This window comes from Callospermophilus lateralis, unplaced genomic scaffold (assembly GCF_048772815.1).
Source record: "Callospermophilus lateralis isolate mCalLat2 unplaced genomic scaffold, mCalLat2.hap1 Scaffold_808, whole genome shotgun sequence".
Classification (NCBI taxonomy): Eukaryota; Metazoa; Chordata; class Mammalia; order Rodentia; family Sciuridae; genus Callospermophilus; species Callospermophilus lateralis.
Genome location: NW_027516128.1, coordinates 49,503 through 69,474, shown reverse-complemented (window position 1 = coordinate 69,474; position 19,972 = coordinate 49,503).

The window sequence follows — 19,972 nt, the reverse complement described above, 5'->3', positions numbered from 1 at the left end:
TTCTTTAGGGGTTTACTTTAAAAAGAAAAAAAGAAAAATTTTTGTAGTTGTAGATGGACAGAATGTCTTTATTTTATTTGTTTAATTTTATGTGGTGCTGAGGATCAAACTCAGTGCCTCACATATCAAAGACAAATGCTCTGCCACTGATCCACAACCCCAGCCCAGGGGTTTACAAAAAGTAAACCCCTAATTCCTTCAAGGGTTTTGCAAGATTTCAGGGGAAAAAAAGTAATTAAATACATGTTCTGTCTCCATCAGCTGGAGAATTATATGTCTTTTTGTAGCATGGGTTCTCATGATTCATTTTGTTTCTCTGTATTTTACTTGCTTATGTATGTATGTATTTTGCATTTCTTTCTATCTTCCTTTACTGGGAGTCTCATGAGAATAATGATAGTATTCTTTTCACCATTTCCTTTCAGGGACTACCACAAGTCCTGACATATAGCAAAGGTGCAATATTTATTGCAATGATATTCCACAGATTTTAATGATTTGTCCTAATTATTTCTGTATATAAGTCCTATCCTCCACTCGAATTTTTCTTTGTTTTTGAAGTAGGGTCTAGTTATGTTGCCCAGGCTGTTCTTTCACTCCCAGATTCAAGTGATCCTCATGCCTTAGCCTCTCAAGTAGGTACGTTTATAGGTGCATACCACCAAACCTGGCTCCTTATGACAATATTGTATGTGTGTGTGTGTGTGTGTGTGTGTGTGTGTGTGTGTTCACACACGTTAGAATGAACAAGGGCCTTGTACATAGAAGGCAAATGCTTTGCCACTGGGCTACATTCCCACTCTACTTTTCCCATTCTAATTCCATTCAAACTTCATGTTTGTTTAATCATCTGATTACCGGCCTGAATTCAAGTCAGATGAAGCAATGTGAGTAACACCAAAAAGTATATTTTTATACTTGTAACGCAGAGAGGCTTTGCAAAGCATTTTAAGTTTCTCAAATTCATTCAAATATTTACAAATAACACCAATTCCGTTGCTGAAATGTCATTAATTTTTGATCAGTACTCTAAATTTCAAGTAAGATTTCAATCAATGCTGGATATTCAACCCAATTAAATGAGTAACTTTTTCCAAAATGTTAACAATTTGCCATCTAAAACTATGATTCATACCATCAATAGTATATGTAATTCACTTAAATTCATGTGAACATCAAAACAGATTAGCTGTATTATTTTCAAGTACACTTGGCTTAAATTTAAATAGATCCTCAGGAATTAAGTTGAAATGAGCCAAAATATGAATTCTAGTTTATAGTTGTAACATGTGTAACTTAGTGTTTATTTTATTATGTAGTGATATTATATACAATTTAGTGAAGTTTATTTTTATTATTGTACTAGGATTGAAACCCAGGGCCTCAGGCATTTAGCTATATACATCCCCAGCCCTAAATGTGTTCAACTGTAAGTTAATAAAATGAACAAGTTTTAAGTGGGTGTATATTCGTTTAAAGATATCCAAGAAAATATAATAGGTGCATTTCGTTTTGGTGCCAAATAACCTGGTTATTTTCATCACATCAATCTTTGAATGAACAAACCTAACCTAAAGGTATAGTTATCATTTTTTGCTATGGTTTAGGGTAGAAGTTCAGTATATTAATCAATAATATTTTGACTTTATAACTTAACATTTATAACTAAATGACACTAATGACCATTGGAGTGGGGGGGATTCTTTGAATTATATACTTACCTACAATGTCCTTCATAAGGCCTACAATGCTCTCATCTCCTACAATCCAAGGGTGTTTTCCTACATCATGACCATAGGCTCCCCTAAAATTGAAAAAAGACAAACATTTCTTAGCTTTGTGTGTGCATGTGTACATATGAATATGTTTATGTCTAATTTTTAAAATATCAGGGTTTTTTGTACTGTTAATTTAACCCAAGTGTTCTACCACTGAGCAACTTCCTCAAACTTTTCTTAAAAAAAAATTGACTCATGGTCTGGGGATGTAGCCCAAGTGGTAGCGGCTCACCTGGCATGCGCAGGGCACTGGGTTCAATCCTCAGCACCACACAAAAAATAAAAATATTGTGTCCACCGAAAACTAAAAAATAAATATTAAAAAATTATCTCTCTCTCTCTCTCTCTCTCTCTCTCTCTCTCTCTCTCTCTCTTTAAAAAAAATTGACTCATAGTGGAGTAGGGATGGGGAGCATGGGAGGATTAGAAGAATTCTAGATAGGGAAGAGGGATGGGAGGGAAAAGGAGGGGGCAGGGGATTAGCAAGGATGGAGGAATGTGATTGACATCATTATCCAAAGTACATGTATAAAGACTCGAATTGGGTGTCAACATACTTTATATAGAAACAGAGATATGAAAAATTGTGGTATAAATGTGTAATAAGAATTGAAATAATGCAAAAAAACTGACAAAGTACATGTAAAAGGCATGAATTGCGTAAACATACTTTATATAAAAAGCTATGAAAAATTGTGCTCTCTATGTGAAATAAGAATTGTAATGCATTCTGCTGTATTGTATTTAAAAAAAATAAAATCAATTAAAAAAATTGAGATAGGGTTTCACTAAATTTCCCAATCTGGACTGGAACTTACAGTACTCATGCCTCAGAGTCCAGATTGGCTGAGAATATGGGTGTATGCCACCATACTTGGATTAAAATATCAGCATTACCAAGTAGGCATTTCTGTGTGGGCATTCATAATGTTTTAACAATTAAATAAAAGTGTATTATTTTAAAATCAAAAAGTAATCCTTTAGGAACTAAAAAAAAACTTGTCATTTTAAAAATGGATTTCCTTTTTGTTGAGGAATAGGGAAATTGCCCACATATTATTTCATTATTTTGCTATATTTTACTGTCTTGGATGTTCTTTTTTTTCTCTTTTATTTTTAAAATTTCAAGACTGTTTGAACATTCTACTTGTGTACTTGAAGCATATTATAGTGTCTATACTAAGACACACATACTGTTTTTTAGGTTAGAGATTGAAATGATTATAAATTTAGTTTTAAAACATAACTATTAATTGAATAGAAGTATATAAAATTTGACTACAACACATCCTGACCTATTTTCCAGCAATTCAACTGTCAAATTCTGGTTTAACTTTTATTCTAGTAAATATCCCAGCAGGCATAATGAAAAAAAAACCACAAAATACATAATAGTCCTTTGAGTCTCAAGAAGTTTTCATCAAATGAGGAGGAAAATACACTTGAACAATATACAAGAAACTATAAAAAAGATAAATGAAAGTATCTCAAGTGCTGTTATGTACTTGAATTTTAGGAAGCTCTGTTAGATTGGGCTTTTTTTCCCCTATTTACACAATGTTTTTAATTAATGCCCTTTCAATATTTTTTCTGGATAATTTAATTTGGGGTCATTAATTTGTTTTTTATGATAATATATCACATTTCTGTATCACATATTGCCTATAAAGTTCAAAGAATTTTGCTCAAATTTCTCACTGGTTTTGATTGAAGTTCCAGGATATAGGCAAAAGGGTGATTCCATTGTCCCATTTTTTATCAGCAGTGGCCTGTCCTCTCTCAGCTCTGGTCTCCTTGGCCATCTCTGTGTAGTTGTCAGGAGCCAGCAATGAGCCAACACTTCTTTCTCAGGAAAGGCCCCTGTTGAGACCATTCAAGGCATTGGCTATCTACACATCACTAGGTACCAACAAAGAATGACTCTGGCCTTGGTACAGACAATCAAGTGAGCCCAATGGGAGTGGAACTGCCTCTGGATGCCTCGCCTCCTGGATCCCAAGTTCAGAGAGTTCCATCACCAAGGAAGTGAGGTGAGGTCACTTCCTTCAGGGAAGTGAATGAGGTCACTGCCTTGGCAACCACTTTATCCTAACAGTTGTTTCCAAGGGTCCCATGAGATGGAGGCTGCCCCACCTTCCTGTGACATTTTCACAATACATAAAGGTCTATATACCCTAGGAGCCCAGGATCAGCAATCCACACAGACCTGATTGTGTCCATCTTCCCTGCATTGAGAAGAAAGAGGCTGATTCAGACTCATCCCTTCATCCTGACTCGGATTTGGCCATGGAAGATGACTTTAGACCTCACAGGTCCTACCTAGCTGCCTACATTTGCTCCAGGGATCATTTCTACATCTACCTTTGAGCTTCTCAGCAGCTGTAGGATTCCCTACATACCTGTATGGCAAGATCAACTCAGGACCTGCTGTTACGGGAAAATAGATTGAGGGAAGATAGTATGGTTAAGGGTCATATCATGTTCGATTTGGGTTAGGAGTCATTCTGCTGGATGAATACGGGTATTGAGCAACTGGGATATTTATATGAATGTAAGAAGAAATGGAAAGATGAAAATAGAAAACTAGGTAAGATCTGAAGCACACAAGTTGTTGGGCCCTTGAATTGGATACATTGTTTTGAATTATATTCTGCAGAGATGAATACTCTAAATCCATAGACAATGGCCTAAGATCTTGTACCTGGGACTACTGAAAGTAAAAGAGAACTTGCAGTGAAATAGAGAGAGTAGGCAGGATTCCAGTCTAGGGTAAGGAAGAAGAGTGAGTTTAGGATTTGGATCAAAGGGTCCCTTTTTGCAATCCAATGAATTTCTATTAAAGTGTAAATGGGAATGTCAGCATACATGAAGAGTCAGTCACAACAAGACACTTGGGGAAATAGGTATCAATAAGGATGTTAGGAGATCAGGCAAAGTATAAAATGAGTGATAAGATCAGGGACAATTTCAACAGGGGGTAGTTGAACACACTATACTTGAAAGAATCAAGTATATACTCACCTTAGGATTGAAATTTGAAAACAATAGGCAATGCAGACGTAGATGATTTTAGTAATCCATGCTCTCTTTAAAATGAGGCTTTGGGAGAAGAATAAGATAAGTGTGAATTTTGCATCTTGTGTCCAGAACATGATGTGATGAAAGGAATACATGCAGCAGGTGACATGCGTATTTCTTCCACCATTTCTGGGAGCATGTTTTGAAACACTATGATTTAGAGTTTGGAGAAAAAAATAGGTGTACCCTGGGTTTATGTATATAGAGATGATGCATGAATATATCATATGGTGAATAAAAAAAAATAACAGGTTACTATTTTAAATAATGGATTGAATTGATATTTTAAACAATACATTAAATCTGGTATTCACATACAAACATTCAATCCAAGTAGTTATACATGTAGTGGTAATATAAGGGTTAATAATTATAACAAGCTGTGTTTGAGTTTTGCTTTGAAAATGATGAAGGAATTCAAAAGTTATGTGATATAAAAGAAATCTCATGAAAAAGCAAGTAAAGCAACATGGAGAAATACATGGGATCTGATCCAGAAAGTGAATGAAAGTGAATCATATGCATATCAATTTGTGAATTGTGGATGAAATGATATATCCTATGATGTATATATACTGAAGAAATAGTAATATAAAAATTTTGAATAAAAATTTAATTCAAAATACACATCATGTCCCATATGAATACACTTTCATTGATGTTAAACTGGGTCACTTACTGTAGAAATATTAGGGTTATTACTCAATATTAAATGAAGTTCATTCTGAGTATTTCGAAATGAATATGTATGTCAAGACAATGAATATTTCTGAAAAATATCTCCTGAAAAGTTGATTAAAAATCCACACAGATGGACATAAAACAATCAAGGAAGTGTAAGTATATGACACATATAGTTCATGATTGCAAATTCATAATATATATATATATATATATATATATATATATATATATATATATATGGATGTATATATACATTTAATACATTAAAATGTAATAGTATGTATGCCAATCGAAATTCATAAGGGGATATATATCCTTCACATATGTACCCAAAATCTTCATTTTCCTCTATATTGTTTCATGTCTAAACTTGAAGTATAAAGCTCACCACAGCTTGAATTTTCAGTTACCTCAGTGTATTGGGGGGCAATGATCTCTTCATGAAATTCATATTTACCAAAGTGAGAGTACTCTCAAAAATATACCTGTGATGAAAGTAGGATTATATATATGTATATAAAAAATATACATTGTGACCCAGGCAACAGAGGCAGGGAGTCAGGAAGTTACATATTTGTTGATTTTGAAAATTCTTGGAGAAGTAAAATGAGAAAAATGTTTCACAGGTTTTATAATATATATATCTGATGAAGCAAAAGGCAAGTCCAAGTATATACCATGCCTCCGATCAAATGCCTCTACTTCTATTCCTTTAGAATTATTTTTATCGATATTAGGATAAGTAGTCAGAGCCTAGAAGGTTATGGGTTAGTGTCAGAGATTCAATATTTCAAATGGCAAAAAGGAAAATGAGTCTAATACATATGGGAACACGTGGCACATAAAATTCTTCTACTGTCATCCACCATAATGCCTGGACATTATTATCACCCCAAAGAAGACACAATCAGAGGAGAAGAGGAAAAAAAATCTGTGAATGCATATCTGGAATTGGAAATTCTGTGGAGCTCACAAACTTGGGTGTGACAGAAGAGATCCCAAAAGTAGGGGACAGGATAAACATTCCACAAACGTGGAACTTTGCTGGCCTAATGACTTCTTGACTATCTGCCTCTGAAATTCGTCCACTAGAAATATTGCTTTGTGTTTTAGCTTCCTTTGTAGTGAAATCATGAAAATTTGGTCTGAGTCTATGTGAACAAAAGGACAGGGGTTCATATTTTCCAATAGGAACAGGAGGCAGCAGAGCTGAATCCTCTCTATGCAGGTAACTGTGGCCCTTGGGGTATGAATGTCTCCCTGGGTGCATTGTGAAGCCTTTGGCTCAAAGCCCAGTTTTAATGGCATTTCTTACAGCTTCCCTGGAAAATTGGTGTTTGTTTTTGAAATACAAAAAGGTCAACCAGGACACAGTGCTGGAGGGAGCTCTGCCACGTGGGGTGAGTCAGGGTCTGAAGGCAAAAACACAAACTGAGCTGCTACCCCATATATCTTTCCCACTTGACAGAAACAACTTGTTTCTGAGCATTGCACCAAATCCTCTCCCCACAATAACATGCCTTTATATTTTCAGGTCTACTGGGTGCACCTTGTCAGTGACATGTCATATGGAAGCCAATGACAGAACCACAGGGGCCCACCACAGATGTTGAATCACACACCTGCACTCCATTGCTCCAGTCCCAGTTCCCTGCTGGCTCCTACTCACTGGCCTCTCAGTTCTTCACCATGGTCATGAATTCCACTCAGTCAAAATTGGCACTCGCTGGTTCAGTCATGTTGAGCAACAGGAGATCTAAATGTTCTCCAGTGATTTCTGGTCATGGGATTCTCAAAAACTTCATGGTATTGGCCTAGCCATATTTCAAGACTGAAGAAGTGGACACTGTGGGTTTTGATTCATTCAGGAGCCATTAAGTGTTGAGGAATCTCCTTTCAGTAAAAGCTCTCGAGATCGCATGCAGGCAAGGTTCCCAAGGAGTGACAAAAGGTCACAGGAATCCAGGCCCATTGGGGTCTAAAATCTGAGGTTCCTGTGAGTTTTGGCTCTCAACTATAGCTGAGAAGGCTTTAACAGCAAAATCATGTGAAATCCTGGCTGAGATTCCCAGTGCTGTGGAGAAAGTCACCCTCGGCCTAGATTTCAGTTTCCAAAGGCTCCTCTAATGCCTGGCCTTATAAAATCCCAACACAATTCATGGCAATAGTTCTCTGAGATCAGTTCCAGAACTCAGTCTCTAATGGCATCACACCAGAGTTCAAGCTGAGGTGGACCCATTCATTTTTTCCAACCACCACACAAAAGACCACTATTCTAACAAAAACACTCCCACATGGCCCTCAACACACCCACTGAGACACACAAACCACCCCTGTATTTGGTCTGCATCTATCCACTCTGTCTTCTGACTGGTGGGTGAAAATATGTTCCTCAGCAGTGGCCTGTCCTGTCTCAGCTCTGGTCTCCTTGGCCATCTCTGTGTAGTTGTCAGGAGCCAGCAATGAGCCAACACTTCTTTCTCAGAAAAAGCCCCTGTTGAGTTCATTCAAGGAATTTGGCTATCCACACATCACTTGGTACCAACAAAGAATGACTCTGGCCTTGGTACAGACAATCAAGTGAGCCCAATGGGAGTGGAACTGCCTCTGGATGCCTCGCCTCCTGGATCCCAAGTTCAGAGAGTTCCATCACCAAGGAAGTGAGGTGAGGTCACTTCCTTCAGGGAAGTGAATGAGGTCACTGCCTTGGCAACCACTTTGTCCTAAAAGTTGTTTCCAAGGGTCCCATGAGATGGAGGCTGCCCCACCTTCCTGTGACATTTTCACAAGACATATATGTTTATATACTCTAGGAGCCCGGGATCAGCAATCCACACAGACCTGATTGTGTCCATCTTCCCTGCATTGAGAAGAAAGAGGCTGATTCAGACTCATCCCTTCATCCTGACTGGGTTTTTGGCCATGGAAGATGACTTTAGACCTCACAGGTCCTACCTAGCTGCCTACATTTGCTCCAGGGATCATTCCTGCATCTACCTTTGAGCTTCTCAGCAGCTCTAGGATTCCTTACATACCTGTATGGCAAGATCAACTCAGGACCTGCTGTTATGTGAAAATAGATTGAGGGAACAGAGTATGGTTAAGGGACATATCATGTTCGATTTAAGTTAGGAGTCATTCTGCTGGATGAATACCGGTATTGGGCAACAGGGATATTTATAGGAATGTAAGGTAAAATGTAAGTATGAAAATAGAAAACTAGGTAAGATCTGAAGCACACAAGTTTGTTGGGCCCTTGATTTGGATATATAGTTTTGAATTGTGTTCTGCAGAGATGAGTCCTCTAAATCCATAGACAATGGCCTGAGATCTTGTACCTGGGACTACTGAATGTAAAAGAGAACTTGCAGTGAAATAGAGAGAGTAGGCAGGATTTCAGTCTAGGGTAAGGAAGAATAGTGAGTTTAATTTGGACCAAAAGCCCTTTTTGCAATCCAATGAATTTCTATTAAAGTGTAAATGGGAATGTCAGCACACATGAAGAGTCAGTCACAACAAGGCACTTGTGGAATTGATATCAATCAGGATGTTAGGAGATCAGGCAAAGTACAAAATAGTGATAAGATCAGGAATAATTTCAACAGCGGGGTAGTTGAACACACTATCCTTGAAAGAATCAAGTGTATACTCACCATAGGATTGAAATTTGAAAACATAGGCAATGCAGACATAGTTGATTTTATTAATCCATGCCCTCTTTAAAATGAGGCTTTGGTAGAAGAATAAGATAAGTGTGAGTTTTGGATTTGTGTCCAGAACATGATGTGATGAATGGAATATATGGAGCAGGTGACATGAGTATTTCTTCCACCATTTCTGGGAGCATGTTTTGAAACCCTATCATTTAGTTTGGGGATAAAAATAGGTGTACTCTGGGTTTATGTATATTGAGATGATGCATGAATAGACCATATGGTGAATAAAAAATGTAAAAGGTTACTATTTTAAATAATAGATTGAATTGATATATTAAAAAATACATGAAATCTTGTATTCACATACAAACATTCAATCCAAGTAGTTATACATGTAGTGGTAATATTAGGGTTACTAATGAAAAAAAATTGTGTTTGAGTTTTGCTTTGAAAATGATGATGGAATTCAAAAGTTATGTGATATAAAAGAAATCTCATGAGAAAGCAATTAAAGCAACATGGAGAAATACATGGGATCTGATACAGGGAGTGAATGAAAGTGAATCATATGCATATCAATTTGTGAATTGTGGATGAAATGATACATCCTATGATGTATATGTACTGAAGAAATAGGAATATAACAATTTTGAATAAAAATTTAATTCAAAATACACATCATGTCCCATATGAATATACTTTCATTGATGTCAAACTGGGTCACTTACTGTAGAAATATTAGGGTTAGTACTCAATATTCACTGAAGTTCATTTTGAGTATTTTGAAATGAATATGTATGTCAAGAAAATGAATATTTCTGAAAAATATCTCCTGAAAAGTTGATTATAAATCCACACAGATGGACATGAAAGAATCAAGGTAGTATAAGTATATGAAACATATAGTTCATGTTTGCAAATTTATTATATATATATATATATATATATATATATATATATATATATATATATATATATTACATTAAAATGTATTATTATGTATGCCAATCGAAATTCATAAGGGGATATATATATCATTCACATATGTACCCCAAATATTCATTTTCCTCTACATTGTTTCATGTCTAAACTTGTTGAAGTATAAAGCTCACCGCAGCTTGAATTTTCAGTTACCTCATTGTATTGGGGGGCAGTGATCTCTCCATGAAATTCGTATTTACCAAAGTGAGAGTACTCTCAAAAATATACCTGTGATGGCAGTAGGATTATATACGTATATGTATATAAAAATATACATTGTGACCCAGGCGACAGAGACAGAAAGTCAGGAAGTTACATATTTGTTACTTTTGAAAATTCTTGGAGAAGTAAAATGAGAAAAATGTGTCACAGGTTTTATAAGATGTATCTGTGATGAAGCAAAAGGCAAGTGCAAGTATACACCATGCCTCCTATCAAATGCCTCTACTTCTATTCTTTTAGCATTATTTTTATTGATGTTAGTCAGAGCCTAGAAGGTTATGAGTTAGTGTCAGAGATTCAGTATTTCAAATGGCATAACGGAAAATGAGTCTAATACATATGGGAACACGTGGCACATAAAAATCTTCCACTGACATCCACCACAATGCCTGGACATTACTATCACCCCAAAGAAGACACAATGAGAGGAGAAGAGGAAAAAAATCTGTGAATCCATATCTGGAATTGGAAATTCTGTGGAGCTCACAAACTTGGGTGTGGCAGAAGAGATCCCAAAACTAGAGGACAGGGTAAACATTCCACAAACATGGAACTTTGCTGGCCTAATGACTTTTTGACTATCTGCCTCTGTCATTCATCCACTAGAAATATAGCTTTGTGTTTTAGCTTCCTTTGTAGTGAGATCATGAAAGCTTGGTCTGAGTCTATGTGAACAGGAGGACATGGGTTCATATTTTCCAATAGGAACAGGAGGCAGCAGAGCTGAATCCTATCTATGCAGGTAACTGTAGCCGTTGGGGTATGTATGTCTCCCTGGGTGCATTGTGAAGCTTTTGGCTCAAAGCCCAGTTTTAATGGCATTTCTTACAGCTTCCCTGGAAAATTGGTGTTTGTTTTTGAAATACAAAAAGGTCAACCAGTACACAGTGCTGGAGGGAGTTCTACCAAGTGGAGTGAGTCAGGGTCTGAAGGCAAAAACACAAACTGGCCTGCTACCCCATATGTCTTTCCCACTTGAGCGTAGCAACTTGTTTCTGAGCATTGCACCAAATCCTCTCCCCACAACAACATGCCTTTATATTTTCGGGTCTACTGGCTGCACCTTGTCAGTCACATGTCATTTGGAAGCCAATGACAGAACCACAGGGGCCCGCAACAGATGTTGGATCACAGACCTGCACTCCATTGCTCCAGGCCCAGTTCCCTGCTGGCTCCTACTCACTGGCCTCTCTGTTCTTCACCATGGTCATGAATTCCACTCAGTCAAAAATGGCACTCGCTGGTTCAGTCATGATGAGCAACAGGAGATCTAAAGGTTCTCCAGGCATATCTGGTCATGGAATTCTCAAAAACTTCATGGTATTGGCCTAGCCATATTTCAAGAATGAAGAAGTGGACACTGTGGGTTTTAATTCATTCAGGAGCCATTGAGCGTTGAGGAATCTCCTTTCAGTAAAAGCTCTCGAGTTCGCATGCAGGCAAGGTTCCCAAGGGGTGGCGAAAGGTCACAGGAATCCAGGCCCATTGGGGTCTAAAATCTGAGGTTCCTGTGAGTTTTGGCTATCAACTATAGCTGAGAAGGCTTTAACAACAAAATCATGTGAAATCCTGGCTGAGATTCCCAGTGCTATGGAGAAAGCCACCCTTGGCCTAGATGTCAGTTTACAAAGGCTCCTCTAATGCCTGGCCTTCTAAAATCCCAACACAATTCATGGCAATAGTTCTCTGAGAGCAGTTCCAGTAATCAGTCTCTAATGGCATCACACCAGAGTTCAAGCTGAGGTGGACCCAGTCATCTTTTCCAACCACCACACAAAAGACCACTATTCTAACAAAAACACTCCCACATGGCCCTCATCTTCTTCCATACAGACACTCATCATAACATTCTGGCTGGGGGTTTCTATAGGGTGAGCAGCCTTAGAAGGTGTGCTAAGAAAGCTCTCATGCCCATCATATGCCAAATGTAATGGTGGCCTGGACACCCTTCCTGAGAAACAGGATAGATAAAATGGGCCTGTAGTTAATACTGCTCTGCTTCTCAAATTAGAGGCCTCCTGCCTGCCAGGGGTAGATTCTTTATGTGTACTGGACTCATGAAAAAAACCCAAACACCTGTGTGCTAGTTACTGGAGGGCTTGCAACAAATCATTTGACCCAGAGGATCCCTGTTCTGACTTCATAGGGGTCAGGAGCCTGACCAGAGGAAGGTAAGAGACTTCATCCAGTAGTACACTTCTTTTTCATCTTTTTAGATTCTGATGGGCACATGGGATTTTTCTTGAGTTTCCCTGGGTGTTGAGAATGTAATTCACAGCCACACACAGGGCCAAGAGTCTGATTCAGACACAGCTTTTACAAAGCACTTTACTTCAAAGGCACAGATTAGGCCTCTTCATTTCCATTTGAAACTGTTTTCTTGAGGAGTCTCAAAGGAGTGCCCTAAGGCAAACACCTCCCTGACATTCAGGGGAACAGAACCACAGGGAACAAAGTAGCCTGGAGAAAAACTTTTCTTTCATTGAACACTGTGGCACTGACAGCTCCTGATCATGCAACTTGGGTTACTATCTATCCGAGCAGGGATTCTACAGAGAGATCCTTACCAGTCATGCTAATTTTTGAGTTTCCTGAGATGCTTGGCATGCCCTTCAGCAATCCAGTCCATGCTCACGTCACAGAGCTTGAATGTGGTACACATCTTGGACACAAAACCTCGAACCCCTTCAGAGAGTGGCCAAAATTCAGGAAGAATACAGGAACTTAGGATCTTGGTAGGTGTTGCCCATCTGCAAGGCAAGCAGCAGTCCATTCATAAATTGGCCATGAGGAGTCCTGCAAAGATTTCCACTAGACAGGACACATTCATGGCTGCATTCTTCTCTCTACTCTCTTTAACCACAAACCCAGTGGGATCCACTGACATAAAAAGGATCACTAGTTAACAGTCCATTTCCTACCACCACCTCCAAGAACAACAACAAAAATTTTTTCGTTCATATTCTCAGAACATGAGACAAAACGACAAATTGAAACACACACCCACTGAGACACACAAACCACCCCTTTATTTTGTCTGCATCTATCCACTCTGTCTTCTGACTGGTGGGTGAAAATATGTTCCTCAGCAGTGGCCTGTCGTGTCTCAGCTCTGGTCTCCTTGGCCATCTCTGTGTAGTTGTCAGGAGCCAGCAATGAGCCAACACTTCTTTCTGAGGAAAGGCCCCTGTTGAGACCATTCAAGGCATTTGGCTATCCACACATCACTAGGTACCAACAAAGAATGACTCTGGCCTTGGTACAGACAATTAAGTGAGCTCACTGGGAGTGGAACTGCCTCTGGATGCCTGGCCTCCTGGATCCCAAGTTCAGAGAGTTCCATCACCAAGGAAGTGAGGTGAGGTCACTTCCTCAGGGAAGTTAATGTGGTCACTGCCTTGGCAACCACTTTGTCCTAACAGTTGTTTCCAAGGGTCCCATGAGATGGACGCTGCCCCACCTTCTTGTGATACTTTCACAAGACATAAAGGTCTATATACCCTATGAAACCGGGATCAGCAATCCACACAGACCTGATTGTATCCATCTTCCCTGCATTGAGAAGAAAGAGGCTTATTCAGCCTCATCCCTTCATCCTGACTGGGTTGTTGGCCATGGAAAATGACATTAGACCTCACAGGTCCTACCTAGTTGCCTATATTTGCTCCAGGAATCATTTCTGCACGTACCTTTGAGCTTCTCAGCAGCTGTAGGATTCCCTACATACCTGTATGGCAAGATCAACTCAGGACCTGCTGTTATGGGAAAATAGATTGAGGGAACAGAGTATGGTTAAGGGACATATCATGTTCGATTTGGTTTTGGAGTCATTCTGCTGGATGAATACGGGTATTGGGCAACTGGGATATTTATGGGAATGTGAGGTGAAATGTAAGTATGAAAATAGAAAACTAGGTAAGATCTGAAGCACACAAGTTTGTTGGGCCCTTGATTTGGACACATAGTTTTGAATTCTGTTCTGCAGAGATGAATCCTCTAAATCCATAGACAATGGCCTGAGATCTTGTACCTGGGACTACTGAATGTAAAAGCGAACTTGCAGTGAAATAGAGTGAGTAGGCAGGATTCCAGTCTAGGTAAGGAAGAATACTGAGTTTAGGATTTGGACCAAAGGCCCTTTTTGGAATCCAATGAATTTCTATTAAAGTGTAAATGGGAATGTCAGCACATGAACTTTGTGTCCTAATGTATAAGAAAAGCTGCTTCCTTACCCCAAATCGGACATCATTGGAATAAACTTGTGTAGTATCAGCATATACAAGTTTAGAGGAGGACTTTTGCATCTTTTCTTTTTTACTTCCCATGTACAACATGGCTTATTTTTCATAAGCAAATTTCTATGCTTGTTAAACCTCTCACACATCTCAGAATTTACGAGGAGGGATGCATGACAATCTAGAAACAAATGCATCAAATTTATCGTAGTAATTTCTACATTGAAAAACTATTGTTACCTTTAAACAGAACTATTCATTCCAATAAATTTGAAATAGTTCTTTAATATTGCAGAACAGAAAATTGGTGGCATTATTCACTGAATGCCAGTATTTTCAAATAACACCCTAGGGATACTTAACAAAATAGATAGATAATTAAAGTGTGAAATGAGACCCAGAAACGACTAATTATAGTAAAATTTATTATTAGCTTATTTCAAATACTAGTGCACCCTTTTGCTTTTTTTCCCCAAAAGTTAATTTTTTTAACCTTTTGGTATGATATTTTACTTCATTTTTATAGCATGATAAATAGTATGTTTTTTTTTTCGTATACACTCTCTGATGAATCCTGAATATATTTGTATACCCCAACACCTTAGCAGATTTCTATATACATTATTCACTAGGGAAACAGTAGTTACTTCTGAAATCGATATTGTCCTTTTCAAATGAGGTCTTGCAGGTTTTTTTTTTTAATTATCTGAAATAATTAGGATGAACTTAGTTCTAATTAGCATATAGTAAATTCCTGATAAATATTTGTGAAAATGATGAAGAAATAATACGAGAATATGTATAATCTGTACAATATGATATGTGGTATTTCATGTTTTTAGCTACAACTTATTGAATATTATAACAAACTTACTATGTGGGTAAGATGTGGGTATGATGAACCAATAATAAATAAAAATTGCATGCTGCATTGTTAGTAATTCACCAAACAATTTTTTCGAAAACATACACTCTGATGTGTGGTTTTTATCCACTATTATATTATGAATGAATGAAGTTAAGTAAATGAATAATTGGAACTACATACTTGCTTAGGGTGCCTATAATTCATTGTTAAAAAACCTTTAGCTATATAAAATTTTAATACTGTATCTCACATTGTGATTTAATGTAATTTTGATAAAATGTGCATTAATAATGCAGAAGTCTTTTATTGAATCTTATATCAGTTTATGAAATAAACATGCTATGTGTGACTTCCTCAATTCTAAGTGTCTTATGTTTTAAGAAACTGTATGGACAATTCAAATTAAAGTTAACATACTAATATCAATAGCAGAAGCACCACAGGAAAAAAGAAAACAAAGAATTGGGAGATCCCACCATTATAGAAGTAATTTTCTCAGCATCTTTTCAATGTACTTAACCCAGTATTGATACCAAAATTAATGAGCAACCTCTTCTCGTGCTGAGTGTGCATGATGCTATTATATAAAATGAAAACAATTGCAAATGTTTCAGATATGCATTTTACAACAGTATCTCACTGTATTTGACCACAGCAAATACCTTCTCAGTGTTCAAATGGGTAAAAATTTTTAAAAAATTCATGTAAAATTTATGTTAAACAATAACAACAATTTTTTCATAAGGAAACTGTCAATTTTTAGAGAGAGAAAGAGAGAGAGAGAGAGAGAGAGAGAGAGAGAGAGAGAGAATTTTTTAATATTTATTTTTTAGTTTTCGGTGGACACAACATCTTTGTTTGTATGTGGTGCTAAGGATCGAACCTGGGCCACACTCATGCCAGGTGAGTGCACAACCGCTTGTGCCACATCCCCAGAACCCTGTCAATGCTTTTTTGAAAAAACATGACAATAAACTGTGCCCTATGACATAAAGGAAAGCAATATTTCTTCATTTTGTTCTTTGAATATGCCAAGTATTCTTTGGCAAAATGCCATATATATATATATATATATATATATATATATATATATATATATATATATATATTTTTTTTTTAATTTCACAGGTGTGAAGTACATCTGATTTTCTCTAAATTGCTACTTATTTAATATAAATTTGTTGAGAAATTATTTATGCATGTGCTGATTAGTGAAATATAGTGAGGAATGGAAGTCATTTAAAACTCTATGAATTGCAATCTCAGAATGGTAGGAGGAAGCTGTATATAATCATCAGAAACATATTGAGTAATATTAATTTATTCCAGATATTTATTTCCCTTAGTATCCACTTTTCACATAAACTAGTGCATTTAAATTGAGCTATTAAATATCATAGGAAAAGCCATCAGAACAATCAGAATAAGAAATTTTAAAGAGAATCAATCAAATCTAAACATCTGGTTGAAACAACTAGCCAATTGTTGAATCATAGCTTTTGACTTTACTAAATTTTCTCCTGTTTTTTTGATGATGACTAAGAGAAAGGTACTACCTTTAAGAGCATGACCAGAACAATTTATGGCAATTTGTTTTTCTGAAACATATAAAATTGACTTGCTAACTCAGAATACAATCTATTGAGTATATTTTTATGGTAAAAAAATGTATAACTACACAACATGAAGATTAGCCTTTTGAAAAAAAAAGAATGTGATGGTGAAAACCAATTTGGGAAGGTAGTATTGAATATTTTATAGCAAAGAAAAAGCAAGGATATTTAAAATAGTTTTGATTATTAGATTCGTGTAAAAAAATAAAAGGTAGTGTCCAGGCTTGATGTGGTGGTACACACCTGTAATCTCAAAAATCATAGTTTCTGAGGCAGAAGGATCAAAACTTCAAGGCCAGCCTTGTTAACTGAGACCAGGTCTCAAAATAAAATACTGAAGAATTGTGAATATATATGAGTAATAAATCACCCCTGGGTTCAATCCCCAGGACTATATAAAACAGTAGTTTCCAAAATTTACACCCAAATCAGTAGCCTCCACTCTATCTGCAACTATGTAAAGTTCTAAAAGGCAACTAAATTTAGCAATACCTACTACTAGTTGTCTGATATTGATCATAATTTTGAAATATATACATAGAAAACCCTTCACGAAGTATTAAGGATTCCCATTATTTTCTCCAATTGCAATGAGAGAGGGAGGAAAAACAATTTAGCTTATGGGGCCATTTTTTCTCTTAAGGTCAAAGAGTCAAATATTAAAAGGCTTTAGTGTTTAATTGGTTATCATTTATGTAATCATAACGATATGTGTTCTGTGATTTCCTGCTTCATCTACATTGGACACTTTATTTTTTCTGAGTATCAGCATTTGTACATACCACTACACCCCACTCTATTATTTAATAGTTACAAGTCCCTGTGTTCATGCTTCATCAGTTAGTTATTCTCTTTTAAAAATAATTATGTGTTGCATTCTTTGTCTACATAAAATTTATAAAGTTTAAAAACCAGTAGGAATTTTCACAGATTTGACTTTAAAATAGTTTTCATCGCAAAACACACACCAGAAGTAGGAATGATTTCTTTGTCTAATTTATTAGCCTTTCTGACATCCAATATCAGGACATGAATGTTGCTCATGGAGGGATGTTCTTCCCATCAAGAACAATCAATACTACTTTCTTCTATCCCATCAAATGTTAAAAAATAGCACATTTTACTGTATTTCATATGCAGAATTTGACTTTCCATTATTTGTGTTTATTGGGATTTTACTTTCTTTTTCCTCAATTTGTTTTTTCTGTATTTTCTAATATTCATTTTTTTGTGTGTGTGGTGAGGAAAATAGATCACTAGAATCTTCTAACTTTTGCTACATTCAGTCACTTGACTACTCACTAGCTAATATTTCTATTAAATTATCATTTTGAAGGTAGGACTGAGGTATGCTAACAAAACCATTTTCAAAGTCTACTGAAGAATCAGCATAACTTTCTTCAGCTCCGTAGTTACAGCCACTGTTTCGTCCACAAATTCAGCTCCCTTTGTTTTGTATTTCTTCTATATTGAGTAACTCTCTTTGAAATGAGGCACAGAAAATAGCTTTTTAGAATTTTATCATTTATGAAAATCTATTTTTATTTATTATTAAAGGACAGTCTGCTTCAGTTTAGAATACCAGATTGAATACTAGTTTTCCTTTAAATCATGAGGTTATTCTGTATTTATCATCTATAATTCATCATTAGTGATAAATACTTGGGTTCTATTCTTGAAGCTGACCATGGTTTTTCTTTTCAGGATATTCTCTCTCTCTCTCTCTCTCTTTTTTTTTTTTTTAAGCGTAGCTACTTGAGAAATTCTGGAGATATATTTAGAATATTTAAATTTTATTTTCTTGAATATAGCATTCAATCAAAGTGGAATATTTCCAGACCTGATTTTCTTTCCAATATATACTTATAGGAAACTGGGTAAAATATGGAAAATACTATGTTTATTTTTCAGACACCAAAAAGTGGCATAGCAGGGGAGTGAAACCATAGCAATAAGTGCAGACTGGTGAAGTGAACTATAACTATATTTTTAAAAATTGTTCTTAGTAAGTGCAGTTTGATAAAATGCTGTTAAAACTTTTGGGTAAAGGGGAAGTAAAAATAATCAAAGTATACCAGTGTAAGAAAAACTTGAAGTCTGGCACCTGAAAGCAGATTGTGCGGGAAACTTCATGTTATGATACAAAAGAATCCCCCAATTTCCCTTCAACCTCTCACCCCCTTAACCTCATCAGAAACCACAAAGTTACTTAGAATAAAAGGTTTCAAGTTCAAGAGTCACACTCTCTTCAAATACAAAAAGAAGTTAAAATTCAGCTAAACACAGAATCTTATGGAGATCTGAAACATCCTTAAAAAGTAAGGTTAAAGATGATTCTGTGTTGTTTTTTTTTTCTTTTTTTGTGTGTGTGTTTTGTTTTGTTCTGAGGGTGTGGCTATTCCTTGGTCACCTGAACTCAGCAAAGAAACTGTTATTTTGATGAAGTATCAGTGGCTGAACCACATTAAATACAGACAAATGTTAAAAAAAAATTTAAAAAGCCTAATTATGAAAAAATATGTTGCTGCTTTCTCCCTGCACATTTTTTCAAAGTATTTCTTAAAGTTTTTGATTTTTTGTTTAGTCTTGAAAAATAGTGAAAAATTTTGTAGAATTTACAACCAACTGCATAAGGGTCTGGAAAGCTGAGAGGTTAAAGGAGGGCTGAGAGGAGCAGACAGAAAGGGGTCTTTCCCTTAGTTACTGGAGGCCAAATATAACTAAAAAAGATACAAAAATCCATAAGTGTTTGTAAATCAGGAAATGATACAGATTATCAAGTTAGTATCAGTTATAAAAAATCATATAATCAAGAAAATAGACAAATCATGAACAGGGTTAGGAAAAATAGGTGTAA